This window comes from Archocentrus centrarchus, chromosome 7 (genome assembly GCF_007364275.1).
Source record: "Archocentrus centrarchus isolate MPI-CPG fArcCen1 chromosome 7, fArcCen1, whole genome shotgun sequence".
NCBI classification, from domain to species: Eukaryota; Metazoa; Chordata; class Actinopteri; order Cichliformes; family Cichlidae; genus Archocentrus; species Archocentrus centrarchus.
In genome coordinates, this window is record NC_044352.1 from 8,480,225 (window position 1) to 8,500,174 (window position 19,950).

Here is a 19,950-nt window from a genome sequence, read left to right on the forward strand (position 1 = left end):
CGGTGTGTTAACGTTGTCCTGATAATGTGCGTATATGTAAAGTTTTTATCAATTCATAAACAATAGAATATCTTTAGTACTGTTTAAAAGTTCTTAGACAGTTTAATTGAAATATGCAGGCATACATGGAGATAACAGTATATAAAGCAAAAGCAAAGTCTACTATTCTCATGGTGGATCAAAATGTGTACTTTTCTAAGTTCACATTTCCATCACTTTTCACACCACTCACTGCCAAAACCATGATAGAGCCTCTACCATGTTTTACAGATAGCTGCAGACTCACTGTTGTTCTTCCATACATAACACAAGCCAAAATTTTCAAGTTTGGATTAATTGATCCATTAAGACCTGTTGCCACCAGTTCTTGTGCATCTTAATGTCGTGATAGCCGCCCTTCCAGTGAGACCATTTCTGATGAGGCGTCAGTGAACAGTAGATGGACCAACTGAAGGTCCACTTCTGAGATCCTGTCAGATCCTGATGGTTAAAAAAAAAAAAAAAAAAGCAATGATCAGCCTTGGTGAAGGTGATTGTCTCAAAGTGGCCAAAAAAAATTAAAATCTTAGTAAAGTCACTAAGAAACAAATGCCATTTCCTATTGAGGTTGTACGCTTCCTTTTGCTTCTTGAATGTCTCTGAACTTGATAAGCAGTTAAGTGATGTTAAAGACTTCATTAAAAAATCTGGAATCTTCTGGGTGACCCCAAACTTTTGAGTTGTATATCCCCAAAGATGGTTTTTATGATTTTAAAGCCCATTGTCTAAAGATTAAGCTGCAGCCAATAAAAGAAAGGCCAATTAGCTGCAAAATCCTCCTCAAGGTAAGATGAGATCTGTCCTTCACTGTAACCGATTTCAAATGGTGCTAGAAACAGAAGCAGACTCTGAACACCAAAAGAAATCGGTCAACCTTGGAAAGAGGACAAAAAGCATGAGCTGTCATAACACCATTGGAGACTAGAAGTTTGTAGTCCTGCGAGTGGCGCTCCACCGTTCAGTGGTGACATTTCCATATTGTAGCTTTATCACTGAGCACGTCTTTCGATGCCTCACAGCTCCCTGATGCTGGTCAATGAAACGTACTTCCCACCCTAAGAACACTGATTTCAAATGGTGCTAGATAGATGACAATACTCTAAGCCACCATCTGAAACCAGCTTCCAAAGGGGGAACCTCTGAGAAAAGGCAGCCTTCTGTGGGGTAAAACCGCAGAATCTAGAACAGGCTAGAAAATTCTTTTTTTTTTTTTTTTTTTAGCTGAAAATGGAAAAAAAAATATATAAACAGAACTTTACAACCAGATTTTTTCACAATATAATGAGTGTGATGTAAGCACCGTGCAGAACTTTGTTAAAGTGGATGAGAAGAATATTTCACTTGAACTGAAAGGAAAAGATGAAAGAACAAAAGGAAGAATATTTCACTTGAACTGAAAGGAAAAGATGAAAGAACAAAAGGAAACAGTACTGATGCATCAGATAAACACGTAGCCTGATATCTGGATGTACTGTAATTAACACAAAGTGTATGACAGATACCCCAGATGTGAAGCACTTACTGATACGGCAGCAGCCTGGGAGACAGCCTAGATTTAGGAGTCTGCAACAAGATTCTTATATTGGAATTACAATTTTCATAAAGTTTTGATGTGTTTTGGAAACAAGAGGTTTGAGACTGGTACAAACTTGGATACTCAGCATATCCTCTAAAGTTACGTCCTCATTCTGAGATGACTTTTCATTGACACTGAATTAATTAATTACACTAAGCTGACAGATATTTTTAATCTGTTACCTAAAATGTTACTTAATGTAGAAACAGAAGTCGTCCTCTGAGGCATTGTTCACGGAACCATTGCTAACTCTGTGAATATAATGCTCTGTTTGCAGAAATGAATTACACATTAACCAAACACCCACAAGAAAATGACAACATCGGTGGCATTAACCACAAAAGACAAAATACACTAGTTCTTTCTTCAAGCTGGGAAAGCTGACTTCAGTAATCTTTACAAGATCACGCTGAAAAAGAGTATTCAGAGAGCACGTCACATTAAGTGTATGCCTCATCTGTTTCTCATGCTAATTCATGCCAGTGAATTAGTAAAAGGCACAGTAAGTTTTAAGCCTCTCTGTCTCACATCTTGTTTCTAAATGGAAAAAGATGCTGGTCCAAGGCTGCTTAAGGGAGGCTAAGCATGATGAACTCTGAGATGACTTGCCTCAGGTTTGTGCTCACAAAGTAAGTTTGATTCACTTTTTCAGAAATCAGAGAGAAGGGAAGCAGGTGATGGCAGAGCGAGAGCGACAGAGAGAGAGAGAGATGAAATGGAAAACCACTGAGAAAGCACCAGAACACCTCTCTGTCTCAATCTATTTCTCTCGAACACGCCCACACGGCTGATCTGCTACTTGATCCAAGCTTTGTGGATGTGTGAAGGGCCAAAAAAGAACAGATAAACAGAAAAATGCTCCCACTGTACTGTATGTCTCTAACACACGGGCTCACCTGCAGCTCTATGCAGACAGACCTTGATAAATCCTCTTCTCTCGGTTGCTCAGTAGAGTAAAGAGGATGATTGTTACGTTGCTCTCCAGCCACTACACGGGAAAAGCAAGGAGTGGCAGTCAATCGCTGGCAGTACGAGCCATGACGCAGAAACATGGCTACAAGACACTAGGAGGGTGGGGCAAGGACAGGTAGTGGCCAGTTCACGGACTTCTTGCCAAGTGCCTCAACAAAAGTACATAACAGCCCACTCATTTCAACAATCCTCGTTTTCTTTATTCTGTTATTACTCTCTGAATGTAGGGGAAACGACCACTGGAAATGAATTATTTTGCTTTAAAACCTCGAGAACACACTCTGCCCTAATTTCTTAATATTTACAAAGACGACACCCAGAAATACTTATTCTTTAAACTGATTTAAGACCAATTTGGGGAACCCCAGGCACTGAGCCTCAAAATATCAAATGCGATTTACCTGGATTTTCACAAAGACGAAGCAGAAGGACGCAATTCCTACGGCAATTATGAATCCTTATCAGCCTTCAGACTGACCAAGCAAAACCATGTTGTTTGTTTGTTGTGGTTGGTTGTGTGTGAGGGCGAGTAAGGCTATGTATGTGAGTGTGTTTGCGTGGTAGCCACAGTGACGGCTCCGATCAGAGGGCCTGTCTGTCTGTAGGTGTCTGGTTCCTTCCCCTGGCTGGCTCAACCCTGTCAGCTTTCTTTTTCGGGTTGTTTGTTGCTTGTGTGCCACTGGACCTGTTGTGTAATGCTTATAAAAGATTTAAAGGGACAGGAGGCCTTCGGAGAGCAGTCATCGACAGATTCACAGTGGAACTGTGAGGCACCTCAGGAAAAGCGGCGATAAATATCAGTCCTTATTTATCTGACATTAAGACGCCGGGAGTAAACTGCAGCAAAGCACACATGAAAAGCAACATTACCGCTTACAGTTGTACTTGTCAAAACATCAACCAAATCCTGCCAGGTTAAAATACAGCTTTGGATAAATGTGTCATGAATCTATTTTACACAGTTAACAAAAACACAGTACTTTTGCCTTGTGTTGATGTACAAGGTGCACGACAGACCGCCACCCTCCTCAATACTTTTAAGGTGACTGGAACTGTGCCAGCTTTAGCGCTGATGCTAGGAATCGTGTTCTTCGTAATCATCTTTTCAAAAAGCAAAATAAATAAAACGGCCATGATAGTAAAAAGCTTTTTATACCGTCAGCAGATTTAGAATAGAGAGCGAGGCACAGGCACGACACTGACTCTAGGAGCAGGAGCTGCAATGCAGACCACTGGGCAGCCGCACACGCTCTTGCATCACTTCAGAAATGTAGCATAGTGTGGATAGTGGACTTCAAGCCAGGAGAACGAGAAAAACCTCTCTCGTCTGAGGATTTATGTAATTGCTGAGGTTGCCATCTGCAGTGCATAACCGCACAGGTATCTGAGTGCCAGGCAGCGAGGCTATGCAGAACATGCTGATGAGCTCAGTCCATAGTAAACGACAAAGCCTCATTAAACATTTTATTTCACAGGCCCTGCAGTTTCCTTTGATTTCCTAGAAAGGAACTGATATGCCATTCTAAATTAGGAAGGTCCCTGGAAGTGAATATGTAATGTGTTTTGAATAGCTAGAAAAAAAAAAAACAGAATTCCTTTGGTGTACCTCTAGTTCATAAATTCTAATTAAAAACTGGTACAGCCTAGAGATTCTGTGCAAAGCAGCTCAGAGGCAAAAATATGAAAACATATCTGGAGGCAAGGATGAGAATGTAGAATAAACATAACTGCTATAAGATAAACAAGTATTTAAATGGACCTCTGTAGCTTATACAGAAATTCTTGTGGAGCCCAACAACTTATAAATTGATGTAAAATTCATATTACCTGTAAAACACTCTGCAAATAACAGACAGGGAAAGTCAGAAATGTCATTATCAGATTGACGGGCACTTCACAAAAAGACTAAATTTTTCCTTGTAAAAGAAAATAGCTGAAATTGAGCCGATTGATCATCTACCAGGTTCCTAAAGCCTCAGAGAAAACACCTTTTTAACAATAAAGAAGTCGGTCCATTTAAATATATAAGCCAAGCGTGTATCCATGGAAAAGTGTTTCTACAAGAGCAAAACCTAAGTATTAGAGAAGAGCCCTCCCCAACCAATTAGAGATTGAACTCCAGCTGCTTGCTTGCTAAAAACCAATAAAGTACTGCTGTGAAGCTCGTAGACCTTGGGGAGCTCCTCCCCATCCAATGAGAGTTCAGCTTTGGCACGATGGCCTGTGATGCAGCAGCTTTAGGAAGTCCACTGCATGTGAACTGGAGAGAAGCCAAGGCAGAGTCACCAAGAGAACAAGGTAAACAACTTCCCTCTCTTCTCATCTTTCTTTCTTTTATCAGTTCCTCTCCCTCTCTGATCCCGAGCCATGACATTTAGCTCCTTCTTCCTGTCCCTTTCTCCAGGAGCGAGAACGAGGCGCAGATAAACAGATAGAGATACGAGCTGTGTACCGATTAGCGAGAAGTCCAGCCCAGAAATGACTGCGTCATCACCTCTGTCTCTCCTAACTACGCAGAAACAAATGTGTCCTGGGAAGGGTTTTGCCAAATCCCAGTGGCGCTTGAGGGTTAAAAAAAAACAAAACAAATCACATGATGAAAGTGCCACTAGCCACATGCTGTTATCTGATAGCAAAATACAACCGGATCCTCAACAGTCTCTCCCACCGCAGACACATACCTCTCCCTGTGGATGCTCACTCTTTGCTTCAACTTCAACATGAGTTAACCACAAAAAAGTAGGCCTGCAGTCAACAATGTGAATATGCATATATATACATAGGTATGTATATACACTTCACGTGTGTGCCGACATTAAAAAAAATAAAAAAATCTCACTCTTGTGGCTGAATTCAACAGCAAACCGCATTTTGATTTGCTATGCTGTCCACCGTGCTGCATCTGTACACGCTATATATTGGTGTATTAAACATGTAATACCATTTCATAACAGGTCAGACAACACCGCGCATGACTGTGTTCACCTATTTCCGCCAATACAATCATCCGTATTTCTTGAGGTGATGTTGGCAAAAAAAAAAAAAAAAAAAGGAAGCGTTGTTCGAATCAGCAAAACATTCCTGACCGAGCTTCGCTGTGATATTAAGAACCCTCCAGAATATTCTTTTGTTAACCCTTTTGTCGCACCTCTGCCCGCCCAGCGCACACCTTACCATGCTATCATAACAAGACCTATTGAAACTGTGTCACATCTTCAGCATCCATGTTGGAACTCCGGTACCAGCTCACAGGAACTACACAGTGCGCGCACACACAAACACACACTCACACACACACACACACACACACACTCACACACACACACACACACACACACACACTCAGCGACAGGCAGCCCACGTCAAAACTACCAAGGAGGAAGAGGAAGAGGAAGAGGAGGAGAAAGGCGAGGTTATCCGAAACCACTGTGGCCACTCCAGGTGGAAAACGACTGACGATGACTCTGGGCTTCTGTTATCTCAGCTTCTGTTTCTCCCGACATGAAAAAGTGACGTAGCAACTAATCCAAAATCTCTCTCTCTTTCTCACTCTCTGGCTTGCTCTCCCTCCCTCTCTGTATCTCCCTCTGCTTGGCTCTTAAACACACGCACTCTTTATTTTAATCTTGTTGCAACAGCAGAACTGCCATTAAGGTTGCTACTTCGAACTAACACATATACACAAAAACAGAATAGACCCCCACACAAATGCATATGTACGTGCGCGTTCACGCACACGCACGCACAGCTGTGCACACGCGCGCATGATCACGCAATTCCTCTTCCTGAGTGTGACGCAGCACTTAATTCTCTGTGCTTTTATACCACTGTTGTGGCTACACAACGCAGCCTCTTGATCAAGCTGAGCCTGAAACACACTTGCTAGCTGTCACAGAAGGCAAGTGAGCATGAGCAGACTACAGTTAAAGGGACCCTACCACCAAGGCTCCCTCTCTCCCACTCTGTGACGTTGCTGTGTCCCCATTTCCCCCTATGTCCCTTATAATTGGGTCTCTCCCTCTCCGTTGCCCTCCTCTCTGGCACTCTCCTCTCTGCTCTCAGCTAGAGACACACTCTGGCTCCTCTGTCTGTGAGGCTGGGCTGACTGAGCTTCCTCGATCACCTGACAACCCACTGGTTTTAAAGGCACATCACCAGAGTGTGTATCTGTTGCATAAGCACTCAGATGGTCCTTTGGCCGTTTAAAGCTGTCTAACAAAGAATTGAACTCATCTCTGAACCAAACAGTGCTCTGGTTAACACTGAGCGGCTCTGCCTAACATGGTGATTTATGATGTAGGATGCTTACGGTTCCACAGTCACCGCGTTCTACCTCGAGATTAAAAAAGGAAAAATGTACACAGACTAAAGTGACTGACCATCATATCCCCACTCTGACACATGAAGACCATGAATAGCCCAACCACATGTACTTCCTCTTTCACCTCAGCGCTGCCCTAAAGGAAACACAGGACACTGTTAGTAACTGTTTCTTTTCAAAATATAGTATCATCTAATGAGGAACATTGTAAAAAGAATGCAAGCTTTGTAAGTGATTAAGCTTTTAAGCACGAGATTTATACATGAGTGCTGTATTAGATGTAAACCAGGAATGCGGCAATATCCTCAAAAGGACTGTGCTTCCTGGCTTATAAATAGTCTGTTTCAATTCAGTCAAACGTTAATTGAGTTTATTTTAAGAAATCGGGTTACAGTTTATCTGATTGTTCACATACCTCGAGCAGATGTTTCTTCATTTCTAACGTAAACGAGACGTTGGCGCTGCAGGAAAATAAGAGGAACAAGTTAAAAACAACCATTAAAATCATTCAGTTTACCTTATGAAATTGATATGATTCAAGACCATCTGTTTATATTCCATTAGACACGACACGTTACATCTAGTATTGCTGCCTTATGAGTACTACAATAGCCATTCCCCTTCAACTCCAGAAAAATACGACAAATTTGCGCCTTGTCTGTCACAAGAAATAAAAACAACAGAAGGACTGAAGTGTACTGTTAGATACAACCATTAAAATCAAGATAAAAATGCAACGAATGACTTCTCGGTGTCAATGTACAAAATTGGTCGAAAGAAAGTTAAGCCTAATGAAAATGATATTAGAATCAGTGCAAACAATACTGTAAATAATACAGGAAACAGCGTGCAGGCAGAGGAACAAGCTTGGTTCTGTCTCTTTTATGAGCTTGTCTGTGCCCATTAGGTCTGTTCACATTACAGAAGCATAAAGTCCCCTTTATATGCTAAACTGAAACAAAAGCTTTGTCTCAGCTAACAAAAACTAAATGAAATTTTGTCTGCCTGTACATGGCCACACCTATTTATATCAGGGATATGTGACAATGTGAACACTGAACTAGTGCTTTTATTAATAATTCATAATTTAAAAAAAAACAAAAAAACACAAGAATCATTCCACGGGGGAAGACGTTTATATCCAACATTATAACTGCAAGCTTGTACTCAAGTGCTGAGCTGCAGTCAACGATGTTTCGAGAATATTTTTGAGCTGCAGTCCGGTCACACTGATCCCCTAAACCTTTTAGTTTTACGGGGATTTCAAAGGCTTGATCGAGCCTCTGAAGCACAAACTATGCTCTCTATTTTTATGCCTTAAATTTTCCATTATTCTCCAGTTACAAGTGCAGATTTCCAGCATTTCATGTGGCTGTAAATTTTCTTCCCTGAAGCACTTGTAGCTCGTGATGTCCTAATCCCCCCCCCCCACTGGAGCCCCAAGAACACGAAGCCCACAGCTTCACCTTACAGGATTGAGAAAGAAGAGCACAGCTAAAAGAATCAGCTTTCACCCTCAAGCTATATAGGAAATGTAAGGGATCCGAGGGATCAAAGCATGTTTGCTCCGTGCAGACTGGTAGAAGCAGACGGTATCGATCAGAGGATTGAGGTTTATCTGCTCCTCTAGGATGAAGATGTCCTCCCTCTAACTGTGCATCTCTTGCAAGATGACTACAAAAAAAGACTAAGAAATATGGTTGCAAGTTGAGCTTTACTCTGTCAAGTGTCAAACTTTCTGTTAAGATGATATAATACTCACACTTAAAGATATAGTATTTCTTGACTTTAAGTTGCAGGCATTTCTAACCTTAGTCACCGACAATACTGAATATTATACTGAATAACCTCAGGTCACTGTGGTGGTTGCATTTTATTCATTTCCAAACATTACAGATATTTCCTAAAGGCTCCAACCTGTAGCCCTCTAACAGGAACAGGTCATTTTAGTGTGGCAGCGGTTGTGCTGACAGATATGGCTTTAAGGGTACATGCTTTAAAGCATCGGTCCTTCCTGTCAGCTATTTATTATCCTCATCCAGTGGGCAGTGTGTTAATTTTAGCCATGTCATCTATCAGCCATGCCTGTTCCACTTCCTAAACTTTAATTGCTCCCTTGGAAAGGTGCCCAGTCAGCTCCATTGATATTGTTTTATGGCTGCAATGGGAACAAAGAATAAAAATCCTGAATGCAGCCACATATATATTTTGATGTTATGCAAGAAAAGTCTTTACACTGACTTAATTGAAACAAAATTATTACCTGGTTTTCAGCTGCCACTCTGAATGGTTCAAGCATGGGTCACTTATGATGAAGCGCCTGGCAGAGTTTTACCCTCAGAGGTGGTCCTAAGAAAACATTAATTCGAATGTTTAGCAGATTCTGGTCTCACTATGTTTTACAAATCATAGATAGATTCATAGATACTTTATTGATTCTACAAGGGAATGGACTGTGTTACAGCAGAAGCATAAAGGACAGAAATAGTACATCTATAATAAAATGTGCATTGTTAAAAGTACTACAGGCCCACACTGAAGGCCTAATTATATGAGGTAGAGCAAATTTTTATTTACAACAATGATGAAATAAGGTAATAAAATGACTTGTTACACGTAAAATGTGCCGTGTTGATATTGTGCAGCTGCAAACTATTGTAATCATTTGTTTAAATGTAGATTTGCCAACTATCGACCACACCCTTGACTTAACAGCCTTCAAGAGTTATTAGGCTTTTTGACCCCATTTGACAGAAACAGTGGGCTACTGCACTGTTCTGCCATTTGTTCTACATTCGATGCAGCTGACCGTGTTTACTGTGTGTGCTGGTTCTCACCTTTCAAGAGAAGTTGAGTGAACGCCAATTTTTGCTCTGTGAAAAGATGAACAGCAATATCAGACAAAGAAGCTGAACTGAGTTGTCACGTTAAATTCCAAATACATTCCTATAAGATTTCTATCACAACCCTGAAATGATCTCCTACTGTGCATTTGAAGATTTGAAGCAACTCAACTTGTCAAAGGACTGCAGTCATTTAACGTTTCTAACATTATTAGGCACAAAAATGAATGGAAAAAAAAAATCATTCACTTTCCCTAATTTACATGCATAAGCTGCTGTTTCACCCTCATTCTGTAGTGTTGCATCAATGCTTCCCAATATCTGACTCATTCCAAGAACACTGTTTAGATAACTTTCTTGCTCCAGAACAAACTGTTCTGGAAAGCTGCATAAATACGCCATCCTGTGTTGAATAAGGGTATTGCCCTCTGATGGTTTGTTTACATCAGGAATAAAAAGTGCGTATGACAGAAACCTCTGGATGGATGGAGCTGAGTCAAGGCACTGGAACAACAGAGGCACACAATATAGATGAACAAACAACAATTTTAAAAAATATATATATAATAAGCCTTTAGAAAAAAATCCAGATCAAGTTTTAAAATCAGTAACTGAAGGATCTAATTTTGCTCATGAACAATGAAAGAAAAAAAAATCTTATATAATTTTAAGTTTGGGCATATTTTATTGGTTATTTTATATAACTTTCAACGGGGCTGTTTAATTATGTTCAGCTAGGGATGCACTGTACTATATTAGCATGACACACTCTGACAGGTGCAATTAAAGTCAGTCTATCACACAAATTGACTGAAAGAGTAGTAGCTCCTTTATAGTTTATACTTTCATGAATTACATTTTTGACAGTAAAATAGTTTTACCTCATTCTCTAACTTCATTTTAAACTTATTCAACCACAACAGTCACGCATATGACAGCTCGAGCTAAATTTAAATTATTTATGCGCCCCTAATGGCGAACTAAAAGTCATAAACAAACAGTTTAGCAATAGCTTTCTTAAAAATAAATCATTACGCAGTACCGCATGGATGCATGGACCACTCACTCCTGGGGTAAATTGAAGTGCGCAACATCCTCCTGCAGCAAGCATCCAGCACACCTTCCCACCCAACTCTGCCCTCTCACCGTCACCGAACAAAATGAGCCACAAATGCGCACAGACATGTTTTATAAGGGAACGGTTCAGAGCAAACACCTTGCTTTTTTTTTATTTCCGGGTAACGATGGGAGACAACGCTGGAAACTGCGCACTGCACTATAATAATCATATCACGTTCATGCGTAATTTTTAATCGGCCTTTAATAGGACGAGAAATAGCAACTGTTTTAAGATTATAGTTTTAACAAGGAAAGGACAGCGATGCCACGATTATATAATACTGTTAAAAACAAAAAACAAAACAACAACAACCCCCCCCCCCCCCCCCCCCCTCAAAACAAACAAACAAGCGAAGCATGTTCCTAAACATCTCTAAAACAGCTTATAGCAAACTGTAACGTATATCCATACATTTCATGTTACATGACTCACAGGCGCAGCCAGTGGATGTAAATAAACAGTTTCTTCCTGAAGATCTGGTGATTACGCTGCTTACCGGCAGCGACTCTTTCACAACATCTCCGGTTCTTTCACCATCACTGCTCCTTCACAGATGCTGTAACCTCCCATCAACCTCTTGGTTAACACTGAATCCAGAGTGGTCCCTTGCCCTAATGAAAACCGTAGCCCATCGACATTTTCACAGCAACAGAATTGGAACACGCCCACACGCACACACCCCCGTTTTCTGATTGGACGTGGCTCTGAAATGCGTCGACATGATCACGTGGTTTTGACGCATGTTTACAAACAGGCGCAGAGCGGAAGTCGGTACCGACTACTAAGTTAGATTCGATTCTTGAAACTTCCAGATTGGATGCTAAGTAAGATTGCATTGGTGCAGTAAAAATATTCAAGTGTTCTGGGACTTAACGTCATCTCAGCTGTATTCTGACCACGACTGTATTGTGACTGTGGACGTGTGAATTGAATATCATGAAACGGTGTAACCACAAAATGTTACGTTCATCTGCTGTCATTAAAAAAACACTGTCTCAACAAGTCTTGACTCTTCTCTCATTTCTTTATATTTTGCATCCAGAATTTCTTGAAGCTGTCTTGAGCAATTGTTTCCAGCAATTGTTTTTGAAGGTCTCTCTTTTTCTTCCTCTTTTTTTTTTTTTTAAAGCCATTTAACACTGACCTATGAATTATTCAAAAGCACATGCTGAAGGGATGAACTGGAGTCTACACATAACAGATTTTAAATTTAAATTGTATCTTTAGGCACAGAAACATAATTCGTCCCAATTTCTTTAGTTAAATCTATGAAAAATGCCAAACAGTCTGACAGACATAAAATAATATTTTTGTACTAACAAGGTGATTCCCAAAGACCTGTTCCAGGGGATTTATACTTAAGTGGGAAATCTATGCTGTAACCTATGGCGTGACCTGACGTGCACCTTTAAAACTGACCACAACAAAGATCAAGGAAAAAAGTCCAAGCATTTTATTTGTTTCTATTGGCTGGCACGGCATATAAAACACCGGGGCACACAAGTTAACTAATACAAAATGCACCTCACACAAGTATAAATGCTGGCTGATGTTGGCCACTTATGTAGGTTACGTATGTAGGCTCTACAAAGATTCAGCGCAAAAGTCTAAATGAGGCCTTAGTTGAAAATTTGGCATATCTTAGCAGTGATGTGCAGTGTGCCCTTAATAAAACTGAGAAAACTGAACAAATGGAGGACAAAAGAAGAAGCGGCAGGCCTAATAAACATCTACAGCGGATGAACAGCCCCTGAAAGTCATGTCCTTATGAAATAGTAAAGACTCCAGCAAAGACCTTGCACAGGACCTGAGAGATGCATTTGCCCCTTAAGTTAATCCATCTACGGTTCACTGAAGCTTCATCAGGAATGGTCTCAAGAAGCATTTCAGCCAGTAGAGTTGGGGATCAAAACTGATGATTTTATGAACGCAGGAAAGTACTTTCAGGTTTTGATCCACCATGCAGAAAGAGCCTGATCGGCAACAGGTTCATTTTTCAGCAGAACAATGATCCCAAGCATACAACCAATGCAGTAAAAACATACTAGGACAGAAAAACACACAATGCAACTGTATCAGTCACAGATTGGTCCCCCCAGAGCCCAGACTTCAACATTACTGCAGTGTGGGATCATCTTGACAGAGAAGGGAACAAAAGGCAACCAACATCCAAAGAAGAGCTTCGGAATGTCCTTCAAGATGCTTGGAGACATATTCCTAAAGAACAGTTAAAGAAATTACAAGAACGCTTGACTAAGAGAATTGAAGCTTTTGATGAAGGTGATCATATGAAATATCGACTTAAATTCCATTTCCCATTTTCCTGGCAAAATATGAAGAAATGGGCTTTTGCTCTGCACAGTACTGTACTGATATTCTGAAAAAGTATTCAACTTCTTTATTTCTTCTAAATTTATTTTTTGTCTACTTTATATTGAACTGTTTCAGTTCTACAAAAATAAACATAAAGCAATGGACATCTGAGCTGACAAAACACAAGTTTTGAATGATAATTTAAGTTATAAGTTATTCTATTGCATAATTATCACTAGGGATGTTCCTGGAGACTAATTTCTTAGTCGACTAAATGAAGGAAAAAATAGACTAACTGACTAGTCTAAAACACTCAGATATTAAGTTTTTAGTTAAATTTTAGGACTGTTTAATGGACAATGCCAAACTGTCTAAACAAAGGCATTTAAAATCAATAATCACATTCTTCAATAATGAATCACACTTTAAATGCTGCTTAACTGTGCGGACCGCGCATTATGAACACTGCATGTTATACTCCAAACAGACATTATATATATATATATATATATATATATATATATATATATATATATATATATATATATATATATATATATATATATATATATATATATATATAAAGGAATATAATATGCTGGGTTATAAACCCAGGATCGTGATAATAAGATCCAAGCAAAACGTTTATTAACTAGAAACACACTGAGGACGGTGACACAGGCTGACAGGTTGCTTTTTGATAAATACCATACCTAGCCAGCTAGCGATAGCTAACTACACAACCGTTTGGCGTTGGTTACCAACAAAAGGTGTCGTAATTGCTCATGGAAACATACCTTTGTTTTTTTCTTCCTCTAATCTTCTCTTTTTCCTCCTCTCTGCCCCAGATGGACAGGTCCTTTCTGTGACATTTCTGTTTTGTAGCCTCATACACAAATGACCGTAAACGACCTGGAGCGCTGCCGATGCGTATGCCTGCCCAAACTACGTGAATGCAGACTGATACAGTCAGCCAGCAAGTGGCCTACTCATTAAATTAGTGTTGTTACAACTGTACAAATTTGGAGGGTTGTGATTGTTTCTTCTTTCTTCTGGGCCACTGGCATGTTTAAAAAAAAAAAAAAAAAAAAATTTTAATCACAAATGTAGTTGAGCTTGGGGGCCCCCTGGTGGACAGGGGGCCCTATGCAGCCGCATATGTCGCCTATGCCTCGGGCCGTCCCTGCTACAGACAGAAACATTATCTACAAACAGAAATGAATTTTCCCATTAGTGGCTGCTCTTCCAAAATTCCTCAAAAATTGGAGAATCTTCTATGCCCTGAGTGATTGAAATTTAAACTGTTCAGTAGAAAGGGGTGTCATTTTGACTTGTGTAAATCAAACATAACATTCCAAAAAACAGAACATGATTACCATCAAACATGGAGGTGGCAATGTAATGCTGTAGGGATGCTTTACTGCTTCAAGGCCAGGGGGATTGTCTATAACTCAGGGAAACATGAATTCTGTTCTCTCTCTGAAAATCCTTGAGGTAGGTGACAGGTCATCAGTCCGTGAGCTGAAACTCAAGCAAAGTTGGGTAATGCACAGCGACACTGAGCCCAAGCATAAGAGCACATTCACCTCTGAATGTCTCAAAAGGAATAAAACTTAAGCTTTTGGAGTGCCTAGTCAAAGTCAAAGTCCAGACCGAGACAAAAATATAGATGTGGTGGATCTGAAAAGCACTGTTACTGCTGTGAAACCCTCCAGTGTAGGTTGAACCAAAGAAAGGATCAGCTACTGTGTCACTTATTATGGCACATTCAGCAGTTAATTCAGGAAGTGATTCAATAAATATTTTTGAATCCCTGTATTTTTTATTGAATGCTAAACATGCTAAACATTTATGACAACCTCCTTATCTCCTGATTTATTTATAAATATTTACATCTAAGCACTCGTATCAGGTACACTTGGTGCATACAGTGTTTAATATTTTTTTCATTGCTTCATTTTGTATGCAGAGAATTACATATTCAAGATAGACTTACTATTCCAGCCTCTGAACTTATTAAATATGAGGCATTTATATATAATATGGTTCAAATCCTTGTGGTTGCATTTTTGTATAACTGTTACTTTTTACATTCAGTTTCCATCCATCCATCTATCCATCCATTCTCTTCCACTTATCCGGGGGCAGCAGCCTAAGCAGAGCAGCCCAGGCTTCCCTCTCCCCAGCCACTCCACCATCTCATCCGGAGCTCAGTTTCCCTTCATGGAATCTATGAACAGTAATTAACTTTAACATTATTTTATCCTCAGACTCCAGTCGGCTCAGTTACCTCAAGTGCCAAGGCATCAGTGAAGAACATTTCTGCTGACATTAGGCTCAAATCCTGCTGTCCCTTCACCTTTGGCCACACGTCTGTGAACATTATGCTTGGAAAAATTGCTCATCTATTTGTAGACTAAAGAATGAGCTGACCTGAAGGTGAGCAGCAACAGTAGCTGTGTTTAGCAGGCCTGTTGTTCACAGAGAGAGAGAGAGCGAGAGAAAATAATCTGCTTTCCCTGTTTTTCACTTTGAGTTTGCAGTTTGGCCCAAAGGCCACAGCAGGGGGCATCCTAACCCAACAATTTCACATTCACTTCACTTTCCTGTGCACACTTTCCTCTAGTTTGGAACCGTGCCTGATGCAAGCCAGTTGCTTCTGTATACACCAATTTGATAGTGGGCAGCTGAGAAGTATTTTGAGGCTAAAATGGGGGATTTTTATTAGCCTAATAAATTAGACTGATAATGTAGGGTTACTGTGCAATTTGTCTGGAGCAGTGATTTTGTAAACTCGTAACTGGTTTTATAAGTGATCATTCTAGTACAATCAGCTGCATTGAGGCTTACTACAGTTTACTAAAGGGTGTGATGTGCCTGCTGGATAGTTACATCACTGGAAACAAGAGGCAGTGTTTTCGAGATCGCTTCCTACAGCAGATGTTGGTAATAGAGGACAGCATCACAGAGAGATTTGCAGGAAACAGATGGAATATCAATTAATGTTTCCGTTGTTACATGTTGTCTAAGTTTCTATGGAGACAAAATGTGAAATTTCACCTTTTCAGTTTGAATTCATTACTTTTAAAATGCACCACAATTCCACAGACAAATCCATCGTAATACCTAGAGATGACTTAAAAAGAGTTTACATAAAGGAATAATCTAATCCCACTCATCACAAGAAGCCGTAGTTTGAGATTCAAATGGTGTTTTAGTATTACTGACTTTTATGAAGAACTGATTAAAAACTGCCTTTGAGTTTGCTGATTGGAGAGCAATGTACATGACAGTGTGGTCGGTCCCTTATGACACACATATGCACACATTATTCAGGGGAGCCCCATATTTGTCTTGAGAAGAACACCTCCCTTAATGTGGATCCCAGCTTCGAAACTGCATAGCACATTTCCCATGATGCATGTTTTTTTAAACTATGCTCAAGAATTTTAGGTTTCTCTCCTGTTGCCATGCATTGCTGTGGCCCTTTCCCCGCTACTAAGACGCCAGTAACATAAATCATACCAACATGTTAAAGTGGGGCACGTTTCTGTCACTTCCTCCTGTCACGTTTAGACATCCATTCACACCCTTTCTAACTGTATTTGGTACTTTTGATTCATTGATTTTCTAAAATTTTTTTTTTTTTTAATTTATTGCTGTTTGACTGTCAGGCAACAGTTGCTAAATTTTTGATGATGTTTCAGAATGTCACAAAGGCAGCAAATGGGTCAACTGCTGGAACTGGCAGATAGGAAGGCAACAGTAACTCAAATAACCACTTGCTGCAACCAAAGTATGCAGAAGAGCCTCTCTGAATAAACAACACTTGGACAACCTTGTGCTAGTCCTGAACAGGAAACTGAGGGGAGAATTCACACAGGACAATAGAAGACAATAGAAGACGGGAAAAATGTTGCCCAGTCTGATGAGTGTTGATTTTTGCTGGGTCAGATGGTAGGGTCAGAATTTGGAGTAAACAACACGAAGTACCTGCCTTGTTTTAACAGTTCAGGCTGGTGGTGTTGATGGTGGAAGGGTGTGGTGGAATATTTTTTGGAACACAATGGGTAGTATCAGCTGAGCATTGCTGAAACAGCACAGCCTATCTGAGTACTGTTGTTGACCATGTCTATCTCTTTATGACCACAGTATACCCACCTGCTTCCAGCAGGATGACTATGTCACAAAGCTCGAATCGCTTGAAGCTGGATTCTTGACTTCGCTGCGCTCAGATGGCCTCCACAGTCACCAGATTTCAATCCAGTAGAGGGCCTTTGGGAAGTGTTGGAGCAGGAGATTCGCATCATGGACGCGCAGCCGCCAAATCTGCAGCCACTGTGTGATGCTGTCGTGTCAGTACGGATCAAAATCTGTGAGGAATGTTTCCAGCAACTCTTTGAATCTATTCCACAAAAGGCAGTTCTGAAGGCAAAGGGACTTCTAACCCAGCACTAGCTAGTTGTAACTAATTAAGTGTCCAGTGAGTGTATAATTACAGCATAAAGTATTTGAAATGTGTATACTCTGGTACAAATGCAGACAAAAAAGTAGTCAGCTGGAGTTTTGGTTGGTAAACTCTTTGCTCTGAGGGGATTTGTTCAATAGTAATAATAATAATCCACACTAGTGGATGAGAACAAAACCAATCCCAGCAGTGTCTCTCTGACAGCAGGCAGCTGTTTTCAGCAAAAAAAAAGCTGTGCTAACCTTGGACCAAATGACGAAGTGTTAACACAAGTATGTGTACAGTAGCTTGCCCCAGTTAATGCACTTCTTAAGAAGTATCAGCATACATCTGGATCTCACGGGGACATGTTCATTTTAAATAAAGTTAACCAACCAAAAAGTTAACCAAGCACCACGGTGGTGTGGTAGTTAGCACTGCGCCTCACAGCTAGATTTGGTCTGGGTTCGAATCAGCCTTGGCCCAGACCTTTCTGTGGAGTTTGCATGTTCTCCCTGTGTCTGCGTGGGTTTCCTCCGGGTACTCCAGTTTCCTCCCACAGTCCAAAGACATGGGGTTAGGTTAATTGGTCCCTCTAAATTGCCCATTGCCCATCGACAGGGTGTAGCTTGCCCTATGACAGCACACACACACACACACACACACACACACACACACACACACACACACACACACCCTGAATAGGATAAGAAGATGGAAGGTTTTCTAAAAGCACTTGCTGCAACACCTACGTTTCATGAACGGGTGTAAATGTGACTCCAAATGAATGCCAGTGTTGCTGAATTGGACATTAATTGGACATTAAATTAAAAAGATAATACTGCATCAATGAAGTGTTTGCAGTTTGCTTGTTTTTTTGTTTGTTTTTTTAAAACCCCCAATCGTTACATCTGTTATTGCAGATGTAAGCCGTTATTAGTGAAATGCACAACATTCTGCTTCACTGATATAAATAATTTGTTCTTTAGTAAAGGCTTTTTCTTTTAGAATTTAATAAATGAATCCAAAATAAAAGAGAATATCAATATTTTACTGTATCAGCATAATGTTCCGGACATGAAGCAAGCTGCATTTTAATTGTATTTTCTCCTTGAAGAGCGGTGACTCCAACTTACAGTTATTCCTGGTTTGTAGAAAAATGATTTATGTTGCCTAACTTTGGATGGCTCCATGTAATAATGTGGCAAAATCTTATAAAAATATATTATGTATGATGAAAGAGTTGATTTTTCTATTACCACCCTGGCACTCCAGTGACCTTTTCATGAACTTTTACATTCATCAATCTTTAATTTTCACGACATGCTCAGTATGCAGGTCACACCTTCTGACCTCAGGGTCCCACTAAGTCTCCTGAGTGATCTCCTTTTCCTCCAACCCTCTCATTTCACTCAATATTATCTTACCATTAAGGAGTTTAGAAGGGCTGAGCTTTAAGACGGAGGGAAAACATGACGTATTTGGCAGCTGTAACTGTGCTGGTGTGACTTTAGTTGTACTAACAACCAGTTGAATTTAGTTTGTAATTCCAGTTTCCAACATACATACACTACTCTTGGCCAGATGCAGGAGGAGAGGGTGGAGTGACCAAGATTTGGATGGGATGAAAGATGCAAAGGGAGCAAGCTTGGCACTAGGGGACTTATGTGACATTGAACAAAAGGTGTGGCTCCGAAGATTTGAGGCGATACTCTGCAGCGGCACAGGGGCCGATAACATTCAAGGCTGGAACGGCATTTGGATTCACTTACCATATGATGTGTCTGGTAATTCAGGCAGTAATGATGTTTCTTGCCCATTTTTTCAGATTATCTGTGTTTTTTCTGCGCAAATATGTAATTTTTTTTTTTAGTGTTAACACAAGTAAAAAGATGGAATAAAAAAGATACGTTTTTTTCTAGAACAAAGTCTGCTTTACTGCATCCGCATCCTTGGTAGTTCCAGTAAAAATGCTGTATTTTCACATGGGTGGATTCTGTTTCTTTAAAGTAGACACTTTGTAAAATAGCATCAAGTGGGTTTCAAATAACAGGGATGCATGTCTGACTACACATATACAGCACTTTAAACATCCGCTGGGATTTACACCTTTTAATTTGGCACTGTCCAGCAGATGGCCAGTCTCAGATTGTAGACCACATTTAGCTCAATATATTTGAGTTGATGGTATGTGCTTCTTGCTGGCTTTATATTGTGACCTAATGTGACAACAGGGTTGTCCTACAGCATTGCTAAATGGCCTTGAGGACATATTTTCCTTTAGGCTGTGAAGAGGGGCGGGGCAGGGTAGGTATTCAC

General features: G+C 40.3%; 1 long non-coding RNA gene across 2 annotated transcripts; it reads right to left on the reverse strand.

Moving 5' to 3' along the window:
* Window positions 1-5: 5 nt before the first annotated feature.
* LOC115782619 (uncharacterized) lies at window positions 6-11,502 on the reverse strand. Of its 2 annotated transcripts, none has more exons than XR_004020166.1 (7): window positions 11,368-11,502; window positions 9,746-9,781; window positions 9,172-9,257; window positions 7,324-7,369; window positions 6,967-7,044; window positions 2,512-2,603; window positions 6-480 (listed from the first exon to the last, which is right to left on the reverse strand). It is a non-coding gene; the product is annotated as an uncharacterized LOC115782619 (long non-coding RNA). The 2 variants fall into 2 exon arrangements; XR_004020165.1 differs by having other exon boundaries at window positions 11,304-11,502.
* Window positions 11,503-19,950: the final 8,448 nt, after the last annotated feature.